The following is a 26,563-nucleotide window of genomic DNA, read 5'->3' on the forward strand; positions in this document are numbered from 1 at the left end:
AACGTACGCAACCTTGTAATCAGAATAATCCCAGAAAGATGCAGATTCACGTACTTAACTTTTAATGAAGGTGAAAAAGTACCAATTGCTTACAAATCACACTTGTACACACAAGCTGAAATGAAATTCATTTTAACAGAAAAAATTCTGACAGCGGTTCAAACTGAAGCAGCAAAAGAGAGAGCTCTCGCATAGAGTAAACGCATAATGGTTGTTACTCCTGTACCTGCCTTTAAGGCAGTGACAAAAGCAAGCATTCCGAATGCAAAGGCTTTACATCCAAGATGGATACAATGGGTTAACTCTCTTGCTGCAACAGACGTTGAATACGTTTTTGACCCCTACTTGAAAACACAAGAATTTCTACAATACGAACAAGAATGTCTTCTGCCAACTGAGATTCTGCCTCTGGAACAATATGAATGTATAATTTACACAGACGGATCAGCACCGCCCGCAATTGGGGGTAAACAAGCTTATAGTGCTACGGGCGCGATTTTTAAAGGCCGCTGGCGCAATGGTAAATTCCAACCTATGGTCACAAAAACTCAATCTCTCGGAGACTGTACAGCTCAGTGAGCTGAACTACAGGCTTTCAAGATGGCGCTTGAAAATACCGATCGTGAATTGCCCACACTCATAGTGTGCGATTAATATTACTGCGTTCAATCTTACAATGAATTCTTGCAAAACTGGGTTCAAAAAGGTTTCAAAGATGCAAAAGGTGGCACAATCAAGCAGAAGTTGCTTTGGGAACAAGTAGTTCAATTACAGAAAGAACTACAAAAGACTCACGTGATCCATACACTGAGTCATCAGTGTGACAGCGTTCACATTGAAGGGAATTCATTGGCTAATTAAGCCACAGAGGCAGCTGTACAAACGGCTTCCGTAGCTGCAATCACTCGTTCAAAAACAAAAATAGACGGTGAAACACTGCTGGTTGTCAATGCCACAAGCAAAGGCAGCGGTGCAGCGTTACCTCTAAACTATACTCGAATATTCATACATAATTGATGCCAACTCCGTCCCTTTTTCTCGAATCCCTGGAATGGGGGATAGAGTAATTCCAAACAGGAGACGTAGAGGAGCTTTGATACAAGAGGCACATATGGGAGAGGGTCTGATACATCAAGGGATCTCAAAATCCATTCTAGAATTAAAAGAGACATACTGGTGGCCAGGGATGAATGCCCACATTCATGACTTTGCAATTAATTGCCCTGACTGCAACAGAGATCGCAGCAGAGAACGCCGCCAGATACCTGACTACAGTGTAGCCAGCCCAGTTCAGACACCATTGTTAGACAGCATTACGCTTTCTACACGCAGAGGTCGCTATGGACGAATGCGGTCCCACAACTATTAGGACAAATTAATTTTGATGTGGCATCAGCGCTCAGCTGACGCCCAAACTGTTATAAAAGATTTGCAAGTCTTTATCGGCACATACGCATTTGGCACGCTACATTCTGACCAGGGTCCTGCGTTTAGCTCCAAAGCTTACAAGGAGGCCATGGCCAATCTGGGTGTTGCATTGCGGTATTCGAGTCCATTCCATCCTGAGGGATATTCTGTAGTGGAAAGAAAAAACCGGGACATAAAGCAATCTATAACAGCTAGGGTATTAGGCTCGGTGTCCAACGTAGTTTAAATAATCCGCCAAGAAATTCTCTGGGTGGAATCACTCCATATGAAATGCTTTTTGGTACTAGAATGCTTGTCCAGGACCTCGATCGTCACACTTCAGTGGTGGAACAAAAACCTTTTGATATCAAAGACCGTTTGGCTATTTTGCAGGACTTAAACGAGAAAAGGAGAAGTCAAAGCAACACAATACAGAAGCCAACGACCACTGAAGGAGAACCACCCGTCACAGCAAGGCCTGTCTGGATTCCAAAGATTGGGGATCTAGTCAGAGAAAAGATCGCAGATAAGAAGGTATTTGGGCCTTCATACAGAAAACCAGTACCTGTACTAGCAATCCACTGTTCAAGAACAGTGTTACTGCCGCCCCTTGCTGGAAGAAAAGAGAACAGGTTTGTATCCATCGACCTGGTCAAACCACATGCGCAGAGCCTATTGGGAATATAGGAACTACACTACTAAACCAAATGCCATTACATTTTAGACACAGAGCACATGCACTTTAGCACTAGTCAGCAGCAAAAAAAGTGCACAGAGTCCTAAAGCCAGCAAGAACAAAGTTCAGCACACAGTCAAAAACAGGAGGTGAGAAGGCAAAATGTCAGGAGAAACCATGCCAAAAGATGTCAGGTCTAACATGTACCTATACTGTATTTTGATACATAGGTCAGGCAGGAGTCCCTTTTAGTGGGGACTCGTAACATTTAGATTGTTTTGGCCCCATCTCTGCTCCTTATTGATTCTTACATCTGGGTATCAATGAAGGGGTCTGCCGGTCTTGTGCCCGCAGCTCATCCTATGGAGGGAAGTAGGGAAGAAGACTGAAAACAGGATGTGATTTCCTCAGTTATATTCCTTCTAATTTATCTTGAGGAGGGGAGGAAAGATATAGTGCTGGAAAGAAGGGTATAGTGCATTTACACCCAAAGATGCCCTTGCACTCGGTGAACCTTTTAGTCAACAGCCAGAAAGACACATGAAGGTTTCAGACGGCCAGATCAGAGGGCTTCTTTTTCACACACATTCATTCTTCTGAGAGGCTTAGGGTTCTGGCATTCCTGTCTATATTCCCCACTATATTCCTGCACTGTTTCTAGAGCCTGCTTGTTCTAAACCATGCATTCACACTCATACGCATTTTCTTTTCACTGGGCTCCTCTCAAACGTAGCTGCCTAACCAACGTATTTTCCCTGTAATGTCCTACCCAGACAACCATGATGCACACCCTTGTTAACAACACATTCCAACAATTTAGACCATGCAAAGCAAGCAAGCGAACAAATATATGGTATGAACAGTTAGAATTTATCTAAACATTGGTTCAAACGTGCTCCTGCTTTTAGGCACTGCAACAAGTCCAATGCTGGGTTGTGTTTAGGGCTCCCGGTTTTATGGTATTTAATTTTTTTAACATTTCCTTCTGTATTTATCCATATTTATGTTTGGGCGATTTTATTTGTATTTATCCATATTTATTTTGTGTTTTGCGTATAAAAGTAGTTGTAAATCTGTACATTTCCATATTTATTTAAATGATAGACGTGCAGTCATACTTTGATGTCTCTTGTGTTTTATCTATTTAAGTTGCCAAATATTACATAAAAGTATATCCACTGGCAGATATTAGCACTATACCACAAATGTATATTGACAAATGCAGTTATTTAAAGAAATGTCGTCCAGTTTTTCTATTTCCCATGCTGTCCATCTGCTCAGCTGTTGGGCTAAATTCATGAAAGACAGCACAAAGAGTCACTGAAAAGAAGCACATTTTCTGTATTTATCCTTTTAAAAAAATGAACGCAGACAGAAAACACATTGTTGCCCGTCTGTATTTATCTGTAAAAATCCATAAAAATGGAAAACAGGGCGCCTTAGTTGTGTTCCACCTCAGTACACCTGGAGAGACTTCTCTCATATATCTAGTGCCTGGCGTCATTGTGTGGAGTCTGGTCCACAGCTCTGCTGTCTACGTAGTTGATTTCCCACTGACAGTGCACCATCTGTTAAAATTAAACATGTTGGGAAGCCAAAAGTCTAAAATGCATTTAATGCAAAAATAGCAAGCAGCACACACAATAATCAAGAGACATTTGTCATTTAAACCGACCGGATGTTAGATTAGGCCTGTTGATGCTTAGGCAATGACATGTTTTAGTTAGCATTAGCTGCACCATTTTCTTTTCAGACACATTTTGGGTGCTGATTGAAACTAATTTAAGTTCTCAGAAATGCCCTTCGCTCAGTTTTGTTTCTGGGTTAAAGAACGGTTAGTGCCAGAGCATAGCTTTCTCACTAGATACAGCCCTCACCCACCTGTCTGGTAGTTTGATCACGGCCCAATGTGAAACGGCCTTGGACTGTGCCGAGTTGTGCAAGATACGAGAGTAGAAACCTTTTTTGTGTGTCTTTCACTGTCCAGTTACATTTGCCTGGAAAATTCCACTGTGGGTGTGCTCCTACCTAACCATGAAATGTACATAATGTATCTCTATGCTTTCTGTTGTTAGTTCCCTCTGTAGCACTCTCTCGAGACTGAGCAGACGGCACCCCGCTCTGAGCGTATATGAATAAACAGTTATTGGTATATATTCTCCACTGTCTCCTCGACTTTTCATTTGGTACGGAAGGCTGCGAGGTGGTCAGTGGTGACCCAAGTGGCCCTTTCTGGGTCACTTCCTTCAATTGGTGCCCCAACAGGGACTCCTTCGGGTTATGACCCATCCATTTTCCACAAGCGGAAGGGAGGATGAGGAAATCACCAGGTCGGACTGACGGCTCAGGGATCCCTGCACGAAGAGCTCTGTTTCTCACAGCTGCTGCCTCTTTCCCACCGGAGGGTGCCTCGCCCAGTGGAGCAATCCTTGACCCTGTTTCTAGGCAGGTCGCTCCCACGCCGCGCAGCTCCACTTGACTGTGCCCGTGTCCCCACTCTTGCTGCTGCCGCGAGTTCGTGCCGTAAGTATTCTGTGCCTGCTCTCTCTGTTTTTCCTATTTGCCTGTTTTCTGCTTTGTCTGCTGTTTTTATTTAATTTGTTGCCTTTTTCTCCTCTTTTCTCTCTTTTCTCTCTCTTTCTTGCCTTTTAGCCTTTTGCCACTTCCCCTTCCCGCCGCAGCGTCCACTGCGGCCCCTCCCACCTTGCTCGCCCATTAGTTCCTGCACCCGCCTCCCAGCTGCTCCTTCCTCCCAGCTCCCATTCTTAATGGCAACCATGCGCGGCTGCACCGCTGGCGCGCCAAAGCCGCGCCTAATTCAAGCCTGTCTGTGCCCGTCTGTGTCTGGACACACCCAGGACCAGACCCCCTGGCCCTCGCGAGCGCCACGACGCCCGTCACCGCTACAATGCCAACATCCTCCACGAACTCAATGCCAGCCGATCATCCACCTGCTTCAGGCCACCCCGAAGCTCACCCACGGACCCTTCTCCTGCTCCTGCCGGAGCTGCAGCTTCACCAGCCGCCGAACAGCGGCACATCCTGCCCCTCCCGCCAGGGCAGGATGCAACAATCTCAGATGCCTACTACTGGACACCCGCTCCGTCCACAAGCACGCCATCGAACTCTGGGACCTACTCGACTCATCCACCCCGGACGTCACCTTCCTGACGGAGACCTGAATGAACCCCTCCTCGGCGCCCGACATTGCCATAGCCATCCCGGACGGCTACAAGATCACCCGCAGGGACTGCACCAACAGACCAGGAGGAGGAATCACCATCGCCCACAGGAATACCCTCCGAATTTCGACCAGCACCGCAGACACCCTCAGCACCACCAAACACTTGCACTTCCAGATCCACATCGATCTCAACACCACCCTCAGAGGAACCGTCGTCTACAGACCCCCCAGACCCTGGCCACAGTTCAGCGACTCCATGTCCGACGTCATCAGCACGCACATCCTTACATCCACGACTACATACTCCTTGGAGACCTGAACTTCCACCTCGAGAACGCCAACGACAGCAACTTCACCACTCTACTCGACAACCTCGCCAACCTCTGACTAAAACAGCTCATCATGTCACCCACCCACTCTGCCGGACACACGCTCAACCCCATCTTTTCCACCAGCAACCACGTCACCTTCAGCCACACCACCAAGCTCCACTGGACCGACTACCGCTTAATCCACTTCACCTTCGAGAAACCCACCACGCATCACCACCCGCAACGGATCCCCCACCGCTGCTGGAACAAGGTCACCGAAGACCAGCTATTCACCACCCTCGCCCGAGGCCCACCAAGCGACCCCACCTACACCAACACAGCCGCCTGCAACCTCAGGCAATGGATCGACGACTGCACCAACACTCTCGCCCCGATCAAGAAACCCTCAAACAGACACACCGACAGAAAGGCCATCGGTTCAACACCGACCTCCAAGCATCCAAGCAGACTTGCCGAAGGCTCAAGAAGAAATGGTGCCACGAACAGACACCGGACAACCACGCAGCCCTCAAGAACGCCAGCCGCAAGCACCACTAACTCATTCGAAGCGCCAAAAGGACATCCTTCAAGAAACGCATCAACAAAAATGCGCACAACAGCAAAGTGCTCTCCAACCCCAGCTCCAGCTCTAAAGACATCCCGCCGTCGCAAGACCTCTGCGACTCCCTAGCCACCTTCTTTCACCGCAAGATCGTAGACATCCACGACCCCCCAACAGCCGCGGACACCTCAGACCCACCGCTCCCCAGCCACACCAGCCTCCCGCTCTCCAGGACCCATGTCAACGACGACTACACCATCTAAATCATGAACACCATCCACTCCGGCTCACCATCCGACCCCTGCCCTCACTACATCTTCAACAAAGCGAGCTCCATCATCGCACCCCAACTCCGGAAGATCCTCAACAGCTCCTCCGAGACGGCCATCTTCCCGGAGAGCTGGAAGCACTCCGAGATCAATGCCCTACTCAAGAAACCCAAGGCGGACCCAAAGGACCTCAAGAACTTCCGGCCCATCTCCCTGCTCCTGTTCCCGGCGAAAGTCATCAACAAGATTGTCAACAGGCAACTGGCCCTCTTCATTCTGGACTAGTCCCAATCCAGATTCTACAGCAACCACAGCACCGAAACCGCCATCATCGCCACCACCGACGACATCAGGACCCTGCTGGGCAATGGCAAAACCGCAGCACTCATCCTACTGGACCTTTCGGCCGCCTGCGACACCGTCTGCCACCACACACTACGCACACACCTCAACGACGCAGGGATCCACAAAAAAGCCTTGGACTGGATCACCTTCTTCCTCACCGGCAGAACCCAGAGAGTCTGCTTCCCTCCATTCCAATCTGAAGCCACCAAGATCTTCTGCAGGGTACACCAAGGATCATACCTCAGCCCGACCCTTTCCAACATCTACATGGCACCGCTTGCCAACATCGTCCGATCGCACTACCTCAACATCGTCTCATACGCCGACGACACCCAGCTGATCCTCTCCCTCACCAAGGACCATGCCACCGCCAAAACCAACCTCCACGAAGGAATGAAGGCCGTCGCCGAATGGACGAAGAACAGTCGCCTGAAACTGAACTTGGACAAGACGGAGGTCCTCATCCTCGGCTCCACCCCGGCCACCTGGGACAACGCCTGGTGGCCAGCCACAGTGGGAACTGTGCCAACGCCCACCGACCACATATGCAACCTGGGGTTCATCCTGGACTCATCACTATCAATGACCCAGCAATTCAACGCTGTCTCCTCCTCCTCCTTCAACACCCTCCGCATGCTTCGCAAGATCTAAAGATGGATCCCCACCAGAACCAGAAGGATGGTCACCCAGGCCCTCTTCAGCAGCAGACTGGACTACAGCAATGCCCTCTACGCGGGAACCACAGCCAAACTCCAGAAAAGACTACAACGCATACAGAACGCCTCTGCATGCCTCATCCTCGACATCCCCTGCCACAGCCACATCACAGCCCACCTGAGAGACCTTCACTGGCTCCACCTCAACAAGAGGATTACCTTCAAGCTCCTTACCCACGCTCACAAGGCATTCCACAACGGCAGAACAGTATACCTCAACAAACAACTCACCTTCTACACCCCGAACTGCCAGCTTCGATGCGCTGACTTCGTCCTTGCCACCTTTCCACGTATCCACAGAATGACCAACGGCGGCAGATCAATCTCCCACCTTGCCCCCAAGACATGGAACACCCTCCCCATCCACCTGCGACAGACCCAAGACCTGCTGACCTTCAGGAGACTTCTCTGCTTTGCCAGGTAAAATAACGATTTTCTTTTCTTTTCCTTTGCGATGCCTGGTTTTAGTAAGATTTGGAGTTTGTTTTGTTGTTGTTGTTGTTGTTGTACAGATGCACAGTTGGAAGAATCGCAGCCTGCACCTCCTGAGGACAGTCCTAATTTTGATATGTATGCAAAACATGGCCTTGGCCCCATTATGTTTAGTACATTATGGCACAAATGTACAAGGGACAATGCAGAGTTACAGTGGCCTTTAACGGCTCTTTTGATGAACAGAAGATCGAATTTCTTCAGGAACAGTTGTTTAAAAGACACAGTAGACAGTCTATGTTTGACTCCCTTCTGACTTGGCAGTAGGAGGCCAAACAAAGGCAGTTAAAAATGGAGAGAGCTGCTAGAAAAGGAAAGATGCAAGCGTTTAAACAAAAAACTGTGGCTTATGATAAAGATAAGCAAGAGACAGGAATAGAACATTAAGATAGGAGATTTCAGTTGCAAATGGATAAATCATATATGGTTCAAGAAGACGGTGACACTTTTATGGAGGCCTTGTTAGATACCCGACCCCGCCATCATATGTCCCAGAGAGGATATATTCCGTTGTACCTCATCAGTCACAACAACCTGCCCAGGGTGCCCCTGTCTCTACGGCTGTTACAACTACTGCTCCAGTTAATGTACACGCTACTCCTTCTCCTCAGCTACAATCTCATCTCTGACTACAGTAACATCTGATACCCCCGTTCCAGTTATTCATCCTCCATTGTTATCGATTACTGACACACCAGTATTGTGATTCAGAAGATAGAGATTGGAGTCAATTTAGGGAACGGTTAGGTCCGTTAATGCGATCAGGGGCTGGAGAGGAAGAGAAGAAAGTAATAGCGGATCAGGCAATATGGTGGGCTCGTAATGTAATATATAGTCTTGAGGATATATGGCAGATCATGCGAGATTTTAGACCTTTCATACAACAGCTTCCCCTTGAGCATGTGTCTGCCACACTGATTGACCTTTGACATACACACATCGAAAAGGAGGTCCCCCAAATATTATTCCATATTAGAGATTGCGTTTATGTAACAAACATGCCGCCGGACCAAGTGTTCAGCAATATCTCCACAGAGGTAGACTACATGATAGGAGTCCCACTCAAATAGCTCAGTTCCCAATGTGTGAAGTTCACCCAATTTACCACCCGGAAATTCCTGCAGTGACGGACCAGCACAGAGAGGGTACCATACCAGGAACAATGGGTTTATACTCTGTGGAAAAGGAGTGAAATTTTGGCCATTAAGGCTACTTTGTCTGATCCTAGGAAAATCCTACGGCTTACTATAAAGAGTTGACAGAGGTTGCCTCTTCTACTGTAATGACTCTTGCTGATATTGAAATGTTTTGGGGCTGTTAGTTCTGGTTGATATTTGGCGGCAAGTGCATACCCAAGACCATGTGGCTGAGTTGGGTGGCACCTGGTATGAAATTAAGGGTTGGGATTGGGATAGGAAGCTGGGAGATAAACCACTTGCTGAGTTACTTGCCTTGCCTGGTCGTATAATAAGCATACATGGGTACCCTTATCCCACCTAAGAGAGTTAGTTGGGATAGATTGACTACCGGTCACCAGAAGAAAGATGAAAGTGTGTCTGATTTCTTCACTAGGTTTGAAGAAACGTTTCTGGATTACAGTGGGCAATATATGTCTACAAAAGGGGGAGTTTGTTTGTTGACAGATTTGTCACTAATCTTCTTCCCAAAATAATGTCAAGACTTCAGGCATCTGAAAGCACGTGGTCCACGTCCTCTCCATTTGTAATCTTAAATATGGCCCAATATTATGAGCATCGAGAGATGAAGAAAAAGATAAGAACGACAAAAAAACATAAGGATTTGAAGACAAAGGTATTATTGCGGCAGGCATATCAAGGTAATATTAGAGGACGGGGACCCCAATGTCAACTTCCTCATACTGGACAACCCCCAACTATGCCATTGGGCCAGAATCAGTGTGCTTATTGTAAGGAAGAATGCCACTGACATAGTCAGTGCCCTGTACTTTTGCAAAACGTTTCATCCACTCAAGGAAGGCGTTCTGGATATAGGGGTCGTGGGACCGATGGACAGCAAAATAATACGACCTCTGTGGGTCGTTCTGACAATTGCTTTGAAGATTCTATGGACGGACAGTATTATAATGATGATTATGATGATGCAACAGGCATATCTCATAGCTAGGACAGGCAGAGACAGGGTAAGGGACCAGTTCACATACCTGTAGATCAGCGTGGTCCTTATGTCAGGGCAGATTTGCAAGGATGGACTAAGGAATTTTTGGTGGACACAGGTGCTACAAAGAGTTCTGTCTCCCGACATATGGTCCTTGGGGCGGCCCTGTCTGTCCATAATAATGTTTCGTTGATTTTTCAGGAGTACCAGTTGTAAGCCCCATCTCCCGCCCCCTTGCCTTTTCCATTGGTCCCTTTTCTGTGGATTCTCCATTTCTTTTAACTTCTAATTGTAGTGAGAATTTGATGGGCTTGAACTTATTAAAGAAGTTCCACACTACTATTTACTGTTCCTTTGACGGTATTTATATTACTATGGGCCCGGATGAGAGTACTAGGCAGTGTTTATCTAAAGATGCCTTCCTTCCACCTGAATTTGATCAAATACTGCCTACGTTATGGGCAACCAGTGACACCGATGTAGGCTTATTGCACATATCCCCGGTTTCTATACAGGTCAAGGATAATGTTGTATTGCCCCACATTCCTCAGTATAAAATACCACAGGCTGGTGAACGAGCCCTTCTTCAGATTATCTAGGATTTAATAGGCAAGGGAGTTGTCGAAGAGACTACAGGCAACGTGTGTAATAGTCCTATTCTTCCAGTTCTAAAAGGGCACCCTCTGATTCTTCTGATAAAGCTGATGATGTATATCGTTTTGTAATGATTTGTGGGAGGTTAATAAAATAGTAGTTCCGCAATTCCTGATATCACTACATTTTAAACTATGATTACATTTACCGCTACGTTTTTCTGTTATTGATTTGAAAAATGCATTCTTCAGCATTCCTATACATCCATATAGTAGGTATTTGTTTGGATTTACACTAGCTGGCAGACGTTTCTGATTCTGTCGCACTCTTCAAGGCTATACTGAAAGTCCTAGTATTTATAGTCAAGTATTAAAAGGTCAGTTGGATTTACTCTCACTTTCTGCAGGTAATGTATTGGCACAGTATGTTGATGATTTGTTAATTGCCTCTGATACGGGACAAGGTTGTAAGGATAGTACGGTGAAATTATTGTTACATTTGGCACATCATGGACATAAGGTCTCCCTTTCGAAATTCCAGTACTGTGGACAGGAGGTTACCTCGCGCCCCCTCCCAGTGCCACGCCCCCGTGCCTGAGTGCTCTTAACTCCTCGCGGCCCCCGCTTCGCGGGTGCCGCTCCAGTGAGGAGTTTGCTCTGCTTTTCGTTTCTGCTCGCCACAGGAGTGGTTGGGAGCCTACGCTGTGCTGGGGAACTACTTCCTGCAAGTCCGGCCGCAGTGGAGGTGAGAGGCGGAGGCGAGCGGGACTGCGAGGACCAGCAGTCCATCTGGCAGCGCCAGCTGGTTCCTCTTCCCGCCGCGCCTCGCGCCCCCTCCCAGTGCCACGCCCCCGTGCCTGAGTGCTCTTAACTCCTCGCGGCCCCCGCTTCGCGGGAGCCGCTCGAGTGAGGAGTTTGCTCTGCTTTTCGTTTCTGCTCGCCACAGGAGTGGTTGGGAGCCTACGCTGTGCTGGGGAACTACTTCCTGCAAGTCCGGCCGCATTGGAGGTGAGAGGCGGAGGCGAGCGGGACTGCGAGGACCAGCAGTCCATCTGGCAGCGCCAGCTGGTTCCTCTTCCCGCCGCGCCTCGCGCCCCCTCCCAGTGACACGCCCCCCTGTTATACTTAGGAGAACCTCCTCACGCGCGCAGCGGGACGCGCGCGGGGCGGTCACCGGGGCGAAGACCGGGCAAAGAGTGGGCCGTTCTAGGCCGTTAGAGGCCGGTAGAGACCGGACCGGGCCCCCCCTCTAACGCCCTGGTTAAATTGCCCCCCTACTAACCCCAGTATGGCATCCAGAGCACTAAGGAGTAAGTCCGTTCAACAAGGCGCAAGCACTCTGGAAAAATTTTTCCCCAAGGCGAGCTCCCAAATTAGTAAGTGTCATTCATCCATGGATTCTCACCTTGAGATGGGCCCTGAAAGTGTGTTTTTGGACCTTGGGGAATCCGCCTCAAATGATGTCAGTACTCCCATCACTATGGACGCTACCCACATGTCTTTACTGGACAGCATTGACCAGACTATTGAGTCGGTGCTTCGGCAGCTAAGAACTCCTGTATCGCAGAGGGATCGGGATTCCCCTCAGCCGCTGGGGATTTCCGACCACTCTGCTGTCCTGGACAATATGGGTCCAAACACGCTGGAAGCAGGCCAAGCGGTCCTGCTACCAGACCCTGTAGGTAGTGGGGTGGTTCAGCCTTTAAAAAGGAAAAGGCCGGATGAAATAAAGAGGGTAAAAAGGGCAAGAACTGTTGTATCTGATTCATCCCTTGAAGAAAGCACAGATATTTCAGTCTCCCCAGAGCTTATTCTATCTGGGTCTGGGTCGGATCATGTGGCCTCGCCAGCTTCCGTCCTACCATCAGCGGCGGCGGGCCCATTTATCTTTGGCGGGGTATCATCAAACAGTTCAGATTTAGTAATTACATCGCTTACAGCTATTATTAAGAATCTGTTAACCCCCATCTCAGCTAGATTAGAGGCAATAGAAAATCTACTCCAGTCCCGGGATAATAACCATACTAGGACTAGCCCTGGTAGCTACAAATGCTCCTATAGCTATCGGGGAACCTCCTGGGAATAGTCTACTTTCTTCCACATTGCCCCAGGTTTCCAGTAGGGTATTGCCTAGTGCAAATGGCGCGTCCATTCCTCAGACGTGCACCTTGCTACCTCCAGCATCTAGGCCCCCTGTTCCGGCCCCCAGGAGATCTAAGTTACCCCCTGCGCCGCAACTCGCGCCGCGGACAAGGGCGACAGTGGGTTCTGCAAATGCCCCGAGCGATGGTCTTGTCCCCCCCCCTGATAGACGTAGGGTGGTCAACCTGCCCCCAGAGGCTGTCCCTTTTACGGCAATCATGGTGGGAGTTCCTGAACTAACTGGTGGCGTTAGGGAGTCTCAAGACTCCCTCCGCAATAAGGTTATAAGCTGGCTCAGCATAAATAGACCGCTGCCTCCAAACTTGAAGGGTGAGGTCCTGATGGTAAGGAGGATCCCGTGGATTGGCCCTACTACAAAGAATAGGTCAGGGGATTGCATCGTCCTAAGTTTCAGGAGCCCACATGTTGCTAACTACATCTGCAACTGGCTTGTAAGGCCTGACAAGTCCAAAATAGAACTTGTACCCCTCTCTTATTTCTATCCTAGTGGCGCCAACATGGTGGGAGGGAGTGAGAAGGGGTGGACTAGGGTGGGCTTTGCTGTAGATGGCTCCCGCTATAGACCAAGGCACCCCCTACCAACTGCCCAGGCAAACTTCACACATCACAACAGGTTTTTCTGTCTGGACCAGGTCGATTGACCACAAATTAGGTCAATCCTGTCTGGTCCTGGGAGGATGGTGGTGGATGTGCAGGGTTGTGTGGGACCGGGTGTGGTCCCTATGCTGGAATCAGCCCGGCTGCACACCGCTCACGAGTGCGAGGCTGACATGGACGATACTCTGAGCCAACTGGGTCCCCCACTTGACATCGGATCAGCCCATATTCTGCAGGCAGGGGCAGTGGAGCGGGCCGGTCCTGCTGCCACTGCTGTCTGCGGAATTGGTTCCCTAGACGCTGGATCACCCATGGTCACCCTGCAACCTCCTGTTGGAGCCCAGGGCACTCTATCACCTGCTCCAGGATTGAGGATTCTCTCCTGGAATGTGGCAGGTATTGCGAACAAGGAAGGCACGCCTGAATGGGACTGCCTGGTAGGTGGATGTGATATACTCCTCTTCCAGGAGACTTGGGCGAGGGCCGCTCAGTCTAGGAGAGGGTTTGAAGCATTCGAAATTCCTGCCAAATGGGCTGGGAGGGGGAGGCCATCTGGGGGCTTGGCAATCTGGATTGCGAGTCACACTGGGTGCCAGGCGGAGCAAGTACATACATGTTCGCAGGACATCCAGTGTGTGCGGCTCACTTGGCCTGACAAATCCTCGTGGGCCATTGTCAACGTTTACTCGCGTCCAGTGGCCTCGCCAAACGAATCACCTACCCTGACTGATCTGGCCTCATTTTTGGGCCAACTTCCGGGTGACCTCAAGGTGGTGCTTGGAGGAGACTTCAATTGCCACTTTGAACCTCTGGAAGGCTTATTGGATGGTGCCTTAACGGCCGAGGATGACCACTGGGGGGTTCCACCCTCGTCCTCACCCCACCCTAAAGCCTGGTCCAATCTAGCACTACAGCTCATGTCCCTTACCCTGAATTGCGCACTGAGGGCGTGTAATGGTCGCACCCCTTCCGATACCCCCTCAGTCTGTACTTTCAATAGGAGGGGCCATGAGTCGAGGCTTGATTACATCATGGTGGACATCTCACTTTGGCCCAAAGTGCTTGACTTTAGGGTAATTAAGAGGTCAGACAGCGACCACAATGCCCTTTGCCTAAACATCTTGTGCCCTCTGCCCATGACGGACCCTTCCCCAGCTGGTCAAGGGGATGATCTGGGGGGTCTGTCCCTGACTACAAACAGGCGCCGGGTCAAGTGGGGAAAGCTGGTGAGCTCGGAAGAGTCCATCAAGAAACTATATGAGCTGGCACTTCCCAGCTTTATGGACGTGGATGCTCTCCTGAATGAGCCAAGAACCCCAGATTATCACGAGAAACTGGGAAGCATTCACCAGGATCTAGTGAGGGACCTGGCCGAGGTATTCCATCCGGAGGTTCCAACCAGGAAGAAAAGGACCGTGGTTCCCTCCTGGTACACTCAAGATTGCAGGGCGGCAAAATCGGAGCTCATTGTAGCAATAAAAGAGGGCTCAGATAAGGCTAAAGTACGTGACCTCAGGAAGTACCACAAATCAGTGTTGGCGGCTGCAAGGTCCGACTGGGATTGGACCCATTGGCAGGATCTTTATGATGCTCTCAAAGTTAGGGACTCCGGGAAATTCTGGGCCCTAGTGAACAATGGGACAGGGGAACTTAGTAAAGCGATCGAGCCAAATATAGCCCCTGCGGTTTGGGAGGCCCATTTTGGGGCTCTCTACCAAGATACTAGTTCCTGCCCGGCTACAGAGCTGCAACTGCCCATGGGTACTCAGGAGCATGGAATGGATCTATCCTTGGGGGAAGTGGAGCATGCCCTCAAGTGTTTAGCAGTGGGGAAGGCGCCAGGCCTGGATAGGTTACCCGGGGATCTATTTAGGCACCACCCGGACATCTGGGGCCCATACCTTCTTATTCTTTTCAATGCCATTCTTGAAGGTATGGCGATCCCTGGGTCGTGGTTGGGGGCAGAGATCGTACCCATCCACAAGAAGGGTTCTACTCTGCTCCCCTCTAACTACAGGCCTATAAGCCTGATAGATGTGCCCCAAAAGCTTTTTGCGCGCCTCATTTTGGACCATCTCCTAGACTGGGCCGAGGTCAATGACATCATGAGCCCCCTCCAGGCTGGCTTCAGGAAGAACACGTCGACCATGGACCAAATTTTTCGCCTCCTTCTCCTGTATTGGAAGACGGTCACGCTAGAGGGAGGTCGACTGTACATGGTCTTCGTGGACCTGAGGTCAGCCTTCGACCTGGTCCCGAGGGGGAAGTTATGGGAGGTTTTGCAGAAGCTAGGAGTTCCCCCCCACCTCCTTAGAATCATCATTAGGCTGCATGAGAACAACTTTGCGGTAGTGAGGTGTGGGAGGGATGGTAAGCCCTCGGGTAAATTCCCGGTCCGCCGAGGTGTCAGGCAGGGCTGTGTTCTGGCTCCAACACTGTTCTGTCTGTACATAAACAGCGTCATTCAACATCTAGACGCTGTTGGGGACAATGACGCCCCGGTCCTGGCAGGAAGGAGGGTCCCGGCAATAATGTTTGCCGACGATACCCTCCTCCTTTCCAAATCACCTATGGGGATCCAGAGGATTGTGGATGGTTTTGGTCACTTTTGTCGACAACATGGGTTGGAGGTGAACACGGGAAAAACTAAGTTCATGATCTTCAACCCTCCCACCAAGACCAGACCCAATCCAAAACTGGGGGAAACTAGCCTTGAAAGGGTCTCCACCTTCACATATCTGGGGGTTTCACTTCAAGAAAATCTGGTATGGGACTCCCAGGTAGCAAGATCCAGGTTGAAACTTTCCCAGCTATCGGGCGCACTCCTGAGGGTGTCTAACAAGTCCACCTTCAAGCCTGTTAGTCCGGCCCTGGAAATGTACAGGACTCAGGCGAAGGCAGCTGCCTTGTATGGCAGTGAACTGTGGGGTCATAAAGCTGGGAAGGTCATGGCAGGGGTGGAAAATTGCTTCCTTAGGCGTTTACTTGCCCTCCCGCAAGGCACACCATTACTCCCTTTAAGACTCGACTTGGGCCTTCCGTCAATTGCAGAGGACCTACGGTCGAAACCACTGAAGTTCTGGCATCGGGTATGGTCCACCGAGGAACTGCATCACTACAGGCAGGACCTTATACACGTCATGAGGTTGGATGTTAATGGCAAGATCCCTTGGCTGGCATTTATTAGGTCGGAATGTTCTAACCTTAAATTACCAGACCTATGGGATGACCCTGCTCAAGGATGTAGAAGGATATCGCGCAAAACCCTCGCTCAGCTTTATAAGAACAAAAACCTTGCTGACATGGACTATGCCTATGACAGTGGCACCCTGACTGGATGTTTTATAGTATCCAAAAATTCTTATGTCTTTGAAACTTTTATGGATTTTATTTATCCTCTTTTGGCGAGGAAGCTGTTCCTGCAATGGAGGTTTGGTACGCTCCCTACCAAAGTCTTCACCTATAAATGGTCGATAGGGGGCGACAAGCTCTGCCCATGCTGTAAAGTTAGGGAGGAAGACGATTTGCACATAATGTTTTGTTGCCATGCCTACCGGAGCCCTAGGAAGCGCTGGCTAGCCCCTCTATGCCGGAACCTGGGCTTCAGCAACTATTTACAGGCCTACAGGGTTATGAAAACTAGTACCCTGGGCCACATTGTGTTTGCGGTTTCCAGATTCTTAATGGCAGCATGGATAATAAGGAAGAAAATGTCTGGTTAAACCTTTTTTACCTTGTATTTTCTAAACACTGCAGGTCCAGTCGCTTTTTATTGTATATATTTGCCTTTTATCTGTATGTATTTTTACTGCTTCTTTTATGGCCTATGTGGCCGAAATAAAGAATTTTTGGATTGGATTGGATTGGTATTTGTTTGGATTTACACTAGCTGGCAGACGTTTCTGATTCTGTCGCACTCTTCAAGGCTATACTGAAAGTCCTAGTATTTATAGTCAAGTATTAAAAGGTCAGTTGGATTTACTCTCACTTTCTGCAGGTAATGTATTGGCACAGTATGTTGATGATTTGTTAATTGCCTCTGATACGGGACAAGGTTGTAAGGATAGTACGGTGAAATTATTGTTACATTTGGCACATCATGGACATAAGGTCTCCCTTTCGAAATTCCAGTACTGTGGACAGGAGGTTACCTATTTAGGTCACCTACTGTCGAAGAGGAGTAGAAGGATAACACCAGAATGCATTAGCACTATCACTAAAATGCCCCTTCCACAAACTCAAAAGGATGTGTATGCTTTTATAGCATTACTTATTACTGTCAACAGTGAATTCCTAATTATTCCTTACAATTTAAACCTTTGCTTGCATTAACAACGAAAACAGTGCATGAGCCTTTGACTTGGAAGCCAGATTGTCAGCAATCTTTTGAACAATTAAAAGCTGCACTTTGCTCTGCTCCAGTCCTAGGCACACCTAATGATAGGAAACTTTGTGCTGTACATCCACGAAATGCCTGGTTGTGAGCTTTCTGTCAACTCAAATATTTGGTGATAGACAACGACCTTGTGCTTATTTTTCTGCTGTGCTCGATCCTGTTGCAAGGGCCCTCACGAGCTGAATGTAAATGGTCGTGGCTGTGGCCACTTAAGTCAGACAATTTTTTGGACTCATACTCAATAATGATCTCACAATCATGGTAACCCATGCTGTGGACACACTTTTGAATAAGACAAGGACACAATACCTTACCAGTGATCAAAAGATGTGCCACTCTGAATCCAGCCACGTTACTATCCCTCCCTTCTGAGAGTGATGCAGACGACAAACATGACTGTATTTTCTGAACAGAGGAAGAGACGAAAGGATGGGTAGACTTGACTGATATTCCCTTATCTGACCTCAAGGAGAACTATATCCCGATGGCTCTTGTTTTAAATTACCAGATGGCACCACTACTGAAGCTTATGCTATCAATATGTTGCGTACAGTGGTAGAGACATCAGAAGACCCCTATCAGTCAACTCAAGCCGCAGAACTTGTTGCCCTTATACGAGCTTGTAAATTGAGTGCAGGATTATTTGTCAATATTCATACAGACAGCCAATATGCATTTGGGGTTGCACATAACTTTGAGCGACTGTGGGCAGAGAGAGAGTTTCTTACTTCCCATGTCACTAAGATACAACATGGACATCTCATACTGTGATTGTTATCTGCACTAACACTTCCTAAGAGAATGGCGTTTGTGAAGTGCAGCACCCATAGAAAAGTGACAGACGATGTGGGCAGAGGAAACGCATTCACAGATCAGAGAGCTAAGGAAACTGCTCAGAGTAAGATGAACAGAATGTTTGTTGCGGGTCCAGTCAGATGGGTCCCTGAGAACGGCAGGTTTGAAAATACGGTTGAGAGTGTGAATGAAATACAAAGTTAGGCCGCAATGGAAGAATTAGCAGTATGGCAGAAAAGTCCGGCATAGTTAAATGTAGAAGGATGGTAGATTGATATGTCTGGAGAGTCTGGATGTTACCTGATGCGTATGTGCTTCCTGTGGTTACTTTGGCTCATGGTCCAGCTCATATTAATACAAAAGGCATTTGTAAACTATTGGCCTTGGTTTGGTGTAATGATAACATTTCCAAAACTGCTGCGCATTTGGCGAAATATTTTATGATTTGCATGAAGCACAATCCGGGAATGGGTACCCCTACACCATCCGGTAACTTTGCACCACCTACATTCCCATTCAAAGTCCTTGAAATAGACTTTATTGCGCTGGAACATTGTAAAAATCTCAAGTATGTCTTAGTGGTTATATGCACGCTCAGTAAATGGGTTAAGGCTTACCCCACTAAAGACAATATGGCCACCACAACTGCGAAAGTACTCCTTAAAGAGTAGTTTCCTCGCTTTGGAATGCCTTGAATTATCTGGCGTCACAACGGGTGTCATTTTAATGGGAAAGTAATTAGGTTAATTTGTGAAGGGTTGCACATTAAACAGAAATTTCATGCTGCCAATCACTCACAGTCAGCGGGTCTCGTTGAGAAGTGCAATGGTATGCTCAAACTGAAATTGGTAAAAATTCTGCAAACGACAGGGTTCAAATGGCCAGATGCTCTTCCATTAGCTCTTTTGTCAACTAGAACTAATGCTCATTCTAGAACTGGGTATCCCCATTTGAGGTTGTGTTTGAATGCCCAGCAAATGTCTGGGGCGTCTTGAGGCCTAAGAAATTTTCAGATATTGAATATCATGTATTGCTTGATTACCTTGGACAGTTAACAGAAAGTTTGCATTCTATTCACCAACAGGTGTGAGACTTAAACCAGAGGTACCTGGCCACAACATCCAGCCTGGGGATTATGTGCTGGTGAAAAACTTCCAGAGGAAGAAACGTTTGGAGCCCAGATGGAAAGGTCCTGAGCAGGTTTTGTTACACAGACGGCTGTAAAGGTTGCTGGTCGGAAGAACTGGGTTCATGCAACCCACTGCAAAATAATACCTTTGCCGTTGCCTTATGACCAGTGGGTCAAGGAGGGAATAGGAGACGTTGAATGTGAGCAAGTGCCCAGATTTGTGCCTTTTAGCGATGCACAACTAATCTGGACGCAAACAGACAAGGAGAATGAAGTTGTACTGAACGAGGCTGTACCACCAGAAATACGAGCTATCCAGCAGCCTCTGTTCAGTGATCACGCAGTGCTTGGGGCTGTCTGGTACAATTTATGTCCACAGATGAGGACCACGGAGTCTGAGGAGAAAAAAGATTAGGGATGCACTGTACAAGGTAGGAAAGTACTGAGTAGCAGTACCAACGAGGGATCGAAACAAGTGAAAATACTGAATCTGCTTTTGTTATTTGAACATAAGTTAGGGAAGTATACGCTGAGAGTATACCACCTTAATCAGCGTGGGATAGATTAGGAAAGAGCTTAGGACAGAGCAAGCTCCACCGCATCAAGAGCGCCAACTAATTGATGGACGATAGGAGCCTGTACCAGTGAGGCTCTGACGGACACTGGGAACATTCTTATTTCATTTGCATTTTCTTCCTTTAATTTACTATGGATCCTTTTGTCAGGAAAGTTAGTGAGGAAGAACAGCCAATTGTCACTATACAATGCAGCATGACTTGGTCAATCAGGAACAAAATTGCATGTGTCATTTTTTTTATAATAATGATAATAATAAGTGGGGCATCGTGGTTTTTGGAAAATGCGCATAGTGTACCTACACGTACTGCGGGTGAAGGCACATCTCCTAGGTGCAACAAAGGAGCTGTCCCGAGTAATGTGTCTGTGGACACCCATAAAATAATTTTTGGGAAAGGGACAGCTTGCTACCCGACTCAATCTGTTATTAGTCTTTGGACTGCATACCCACTATCACTTGTGAATTACACATACACTCTGCCACCTCAGTTTGCAAAAGTAAAGGGAATGTTTGTATTTGGTTATCCTGGGCCATATCTGTATTATAACAAGCCCAGGGAATGGGTTATCCAGGTTGTGACAACAATACATATTGTGATAATATCTATATGGATGTGCAGAATATAACGCTGGTGAGTTGGCATTACAAGGAATTGACAGTACCTCGAGAGGCTGGTTATTATCCTGCTTGTTGCCCCATAGTGAGCAGTTCTGATGCCTTTTTGTATATTAATTGTTCAGGGATGATACTATATAAATAAATCTTTCCTCTAGTCAATATAAAGAATCCACACTCTTTAGGGGTGAATTCCAGATATGCTGTAGTGAATTATGAGGGGCCGATATATGCACATCCAGGGTTTTTCTTTCTGTCTAATGGGACTTATTCCAACGTCCATAATGGCACTGATGACGTGGCTCTTGGGATGGTACTGCCTTTGGGTGTGCCATGTAATTATGCTCGACCCAAAAAAAGATGGGTAAAAATTATGTTAACAAAAGAATTATGTGAAGGAGTAACAGATTTGGAAGTAAATAGCTAAAGTAATGGTATTACATTTGGATACATCCTCTCCTCCATTCTTACAGTGGGTGGTACTGCCATGGTCAGGGGTGAGAAAGCTAGATAGTATTTTGAATGTAATTTGCAAATTCTCTCCAATACCACACTGGTGGTTTGCTCGACATAACTACTCAGTTAGAAAGCATGCGGATGTATTCTGAAAAGACTAGATGTGCAGTGGATTTTATTTTGGCAAAGAGTGGTGGTGTAAGCACAATGGTTGGCGACCAGTGTGTGGTTGGTATCAAAAATCTGGAAAAGTATATAACGCAACACATTATGGATATCATTGACAATGTTAAAGGGATGGAAAGTGGGAATTGGAATTGGTCCCTTTTTCGGCAGCTGGGGTTGGATTCTGAAGGAAATGATTTATCTTATAGTGGTGTTTAGTGCTCTGTTGCATCCTCATTCTATGTTTTTCTTTCTGTTGTTCCTATTGTGCCTCTGTTTTTACACCCATACAGAAAATATCAGCCCATGTTACAAATGCTGCTATGATGCTTCAGGAGGATATTAATGATCTTATGAATATTGATGAGGGAATTTTCGAGGATTCCTCCCTCCTTGTTGTTCCCATTTCTAATACTGATTTTAAGGAGTGCTCATAGTTTCACCCTTCTAACACCTTCTCGATTTTAATGCTTTGTTAACTTCTGACTTGTTGATGCTGTTATAGTATTACGACCTATGTATCACTCTTTTCCAGTTCATATTAGAAAATGTTTTTTGCTCATGCTAAATGAAGGGGCTGTTAGATTAGGCCTGTTGATGCTCATGCAATGCCATGTTTTAGTTAGCATTCGCTGCACCATTTTCTATTCAGACTCCATTTTGTATGCTGATCGAAACTAATTTCTTTTAGTTCTGAGAATTGCCCTTTGCTAAGTTTTGTTTCTGCAATAAAGAACAGTTAGTGCCAGCGCATAGCTTTCTCACTAGATACAGCCCTCTCCCACCTATCTGGTAGTTTGACTGCGGCCCAGGGTGAAACGTCCTTGGTCTGTGCAGAGTTGTGCAAGATACGAGAGCAAAAACCTTTTTTTGTGCCTTTCACTGTCCAGTTACATCTGTCTGGAAAAGTCCACTGTGGGCGTAACCATGAAATGTACATAATGTATCTCTATGCTTGTTGTTGTTAGTTCCCTCAGTAGCACTCCCTTGAGACTGTGCAGACGGGGCTCCGATCTGAGCATATATGAATAAACAGTTATTGGTATATATTCTTCACTGTCTCCTTAAGTCCTCATTTGGTACGGAAGGCTGAGAGGTGGTCAGTGGTGACCCGAGTGGCCCTTTGCGGGTCACTTAGTTCACAGAGTTATTGCCAAAAATGGCCCGTCCCAATGTATGTAAACTGAATGATTTTATACATTTTACATCAATACACGTCTATGGAGCTTAAAAATGTGACAAAAACCTGTTACTTTCAGGGAAACGTATTTAATGAGCAAGTGACAGGAGATCTCTGGGAGAAAATGCGAGATATCCTTAAAACGAACATAATCCGTGAACACATTGCTGACTTCATTCATTTCTTAAAATCACGCTTCAGGTTGCCAATATCGAAAGCTACACTTTCCTAGGAGATGCAGGAAATGATCAAATGTACAACCACAAATAAAATGGTTTTCAAGCCAACTAGAGTAATGACAATTAGCAAGCTTATCGAGGCTAAAGGATACTTCAAATAAGAAAATAGCCATATAAATATATTAGCATGTGTACTACAGAGTACAGGGAAACATTAATGATAAGCAATAAGAATACAAGACTGTTTTCACACAACATGCAATAGTATAAAACTGTTACTGGTAGGAACATGATCGATTTATGACAGGATTAAGTTCTGAATTTTAACTGTCTCTTCCCCTTGCCAAACGAAAAGTGTTTCCTTTTCCTGATTTAATTTTGCAGGTATGCCACAATTTCAAAAGAAATGACCTTTCAAGCCACAGTATATATACAAACCCATCTTTCTTTGGCGATCTCTTTCTTCTTCAGATAAGAACTTCAAGTTATGCCAAGTTTCACTGGTTCTGCATCAGATGCTTTTACAGATGTAAAGGCGTTTTATTGAGGATTTTAGTTTTTCTCTATTCCAGTGTTTTTCCTTGAATTCGACTGTTAATCCCGGATCTAGGAATTCGTGCTAATATGTATTTTCTTCCTTTTAAAAGAAAGGTAAATAAAGTAGAATTTGTTTCCTTATCTAAGGACTTGATCTTGGTGATACAGGACTATGGGACAGATGTATGAACACATTTTCCCATAGACACAGAATGGGTAAAACAGTTTGATACATCTGGCCCTATAAATCTAATAAGCTTTGATGCAACCCAAGTAACTTTTATTGCAACAAATATTTTTGTTTTTTTCCCTTAAACATCTTCTTAAAACCCTCAAGAAATCAATAATAATCAGCCAGTAAAGGAATTTCATCTGTCACCAAGGTGGTGGCCAAGGCCAAGTTACTTCTGGTTAAAGGAGTAACGATTAATCCTACTATGGAATGAACTGTGGCGTAGATATGAGATTGTAATGTAAAAAGTATACGACTGGTATCCCAAAATTATTTACAACTTGGGTTTCCTTAAAAATTTGTTTTCAGACTAGTTAGTAAGTAGAGTTTCCAAACAGCTTTACAGTAGCATAGCGAAAGATTGACTAAGAAACATATTGTATGTAGTAAGAGACTGAATTTGCAAATTCCAAGACTTGATGCATTCTTCTTGAGAAAAACAACATTAATTTTGGAGCACAGCAACCCGTCAAGCCAGTAAAGGATCAGGTCTTGACAAGGAAGAAAAATAGAGAATCCCTCAGACATTAAAAAGGAAAAAAAACGCAGTTCAGGAAAACCATGAGAAGATTCAAGCAGAGTAATATGTAGAAAAACAGGTGAATGTGAAGAGTATTCAAGAGATGTAAATTCCTGTGGGGCAAGCAACCAGTATAATTGTCAAACACTAAGAAGAAATCCCCACCTCTCAATACAGTAAAGAAAAACCTAGAAGACAAACATTATTTTCCCCAAGTAATCAAAAATGACACCAAAGATAAAAAAGAAGTAGAAAGAAAACATTCTTTCCCAAAGTAATTCCTGGCAGGGGATGGCTTTCTACATCCGTTCAGGATTCAAAGTTATCTACTAGAGTAGACTAAACCAAATGAAACACAATTAGGCTGGCCACCAAGCAATGTCTCCATGGAGCTAATACAGGACTCACAATTACTCCAGCCAGCACCCAATTGCATCCAGTAAAACAAAGAGCAGATCCTTGGCACCTCAGACTGCAAAGTCTGCAACTCTCCAGGGCTGACCAAGCCCGTGAACTCACCTGCCCCAGCATCTATGGACACCATGCCATGATTCTGAGACTGCTGAGTCCTAGACCAATGATCCAATTGACTGGTCAGACCACCATGCCATCACCTTCCTAATACCCGACTGCCGCATGAGAAAACATGGGCAACCGGTGAAACCGAAACTTTGGCTCAGAGATACTAAGAACCTTCATCTCGAGAAGCTGACTGCTTGCTGCGAGAATGACCTACACCCCTCCCCCCCCAAAACATCTATCTACGGTTTAAACCCTCATAGAGCACTACAACTCGGCTATGTCCAACGAATTGGATGATCTGAGCCCCGCTAAAGCTCAAAATGTCCCATATCAAAGACAAAAAACCCCAGTTCAGCGGACCCCTCAATACCGAAAGGAGAGCTCTCTGACTCAAAGAAAGAAACTGGAGACAGCACCCCTCAGCCCCCAACTCAAACTTCTCCGCCAGGCCAGGAATACTTACAACAGGAACATCTTATCCAAAAAAAGAGTTTTTCAGATCAGAACTGGAAAATGCCAAGAACAGACCCCGCAAACTCTTTGAACTAGTCAAACTTCAATCAAACAAAGTTGCAAAATCATACAAAGAAACTACAAAATCACTAATAATCTGGGATGAGTTCTCCTCCTTCTTTACAACCAAAATCAATTTGCTAGGTATCAAACTTAATGCCACCTCAAACTTCCCTCCTGTTCTTACGTGGACCAATCTCTCCCTTCTTCTTGCCCAAGCAACACTCAAAAACAATGCTCACTGGTCCTACTTCGAACTTGATGAAAATTCTATCCTCCTTAAAATCAAATACCCACTTCAACGACCCTCACCCCGCCAACTGCTTGGCAGCAACCTTCCTACTCATCGCTTCCATTTGGAGTGCAATTATCAATGTTTCCCTTCTTCAATGGTCCATACCTGACTCCCTAAAAACCGGGCAAGTCATCCCCATCCTGAAAAAAAACACTTTGAATCCGGCAATTCCAGACATCTTCAGACAAATTTCAAATATTTCTCTTCTTGTGAAAGTGCTGGAGAAATGAGTGCAACTACAACTAATCCAACATATCGCTAATTTCAATCTGCTTGACGATTTTCAATCTGGGTTCAGGCCTCGACACAACACTGAAACTACTATTCTTCACATCGTAGATGATGCTCTCCAAGCTCTTCACCATGGCAAAACCTGCCTCCTGATCCTTCTGGACCTCTCTTCGGCATTCGGCACCATCAACCATGAGAAAATTCTCGAACGCCTCCAACACAGGATGGGTCTAGGAGGTACCGTCATCAAATGGTTTGGTTCCTTCCTCCAGAACCGTACCCAGAAATTCTCAGTCAACAGCAACCTATCAGTTCCTTCCCCGATATCAATCGGTGTCCCTCAAGGCTCTACTCTGTCCACTACCCTCTTCAAGCTCTACCTTGAACTCTTAGCTGAAATTCTGCGCACAGCCAACATCTCCTTCCACATGTATGCTGATGATACTCAGATATACATCAAAATCTCTTCTCTGGAGATTACCCACCTGAGCGACGCCCTGAAACTGACTGTTCAATGGTTCGCCAATAACCAGCTCAAACTGAATGCCCAAAAAACTGAGTTCCTCCTCATCTCCCCCCCCTTAACAACTCCAATGACATCCAAGAATAGATTAACTCAATCACAGCACTCAACTGCACACCGACCATAGTGGATTCTGCCAAATCTCTCGGTACAACCTTGAACAGCAACCTGAATATGCGCAAACACATCCACTCGATGGCCAAAATGGCCAGGTTCCATCTGAGCTACTTGAGAAAGCTAAAACCCT

This window comes from Lissotriton helveticus, chromosome 1_1 (genome assembly GCF_964261635.1).
Source record: "Lissotriton helveticus chromosome 1_1, aLisHel1.1, whole genome shotgun sequence".
In the NCBI taxonomy this organism is placed as follows: domain Eukaryota; kingdom Metazoa; phylum Chordata; class Amphibia; order Caudata; family Salamandridae; genus Lissotriton; species Lissotriton helveticus.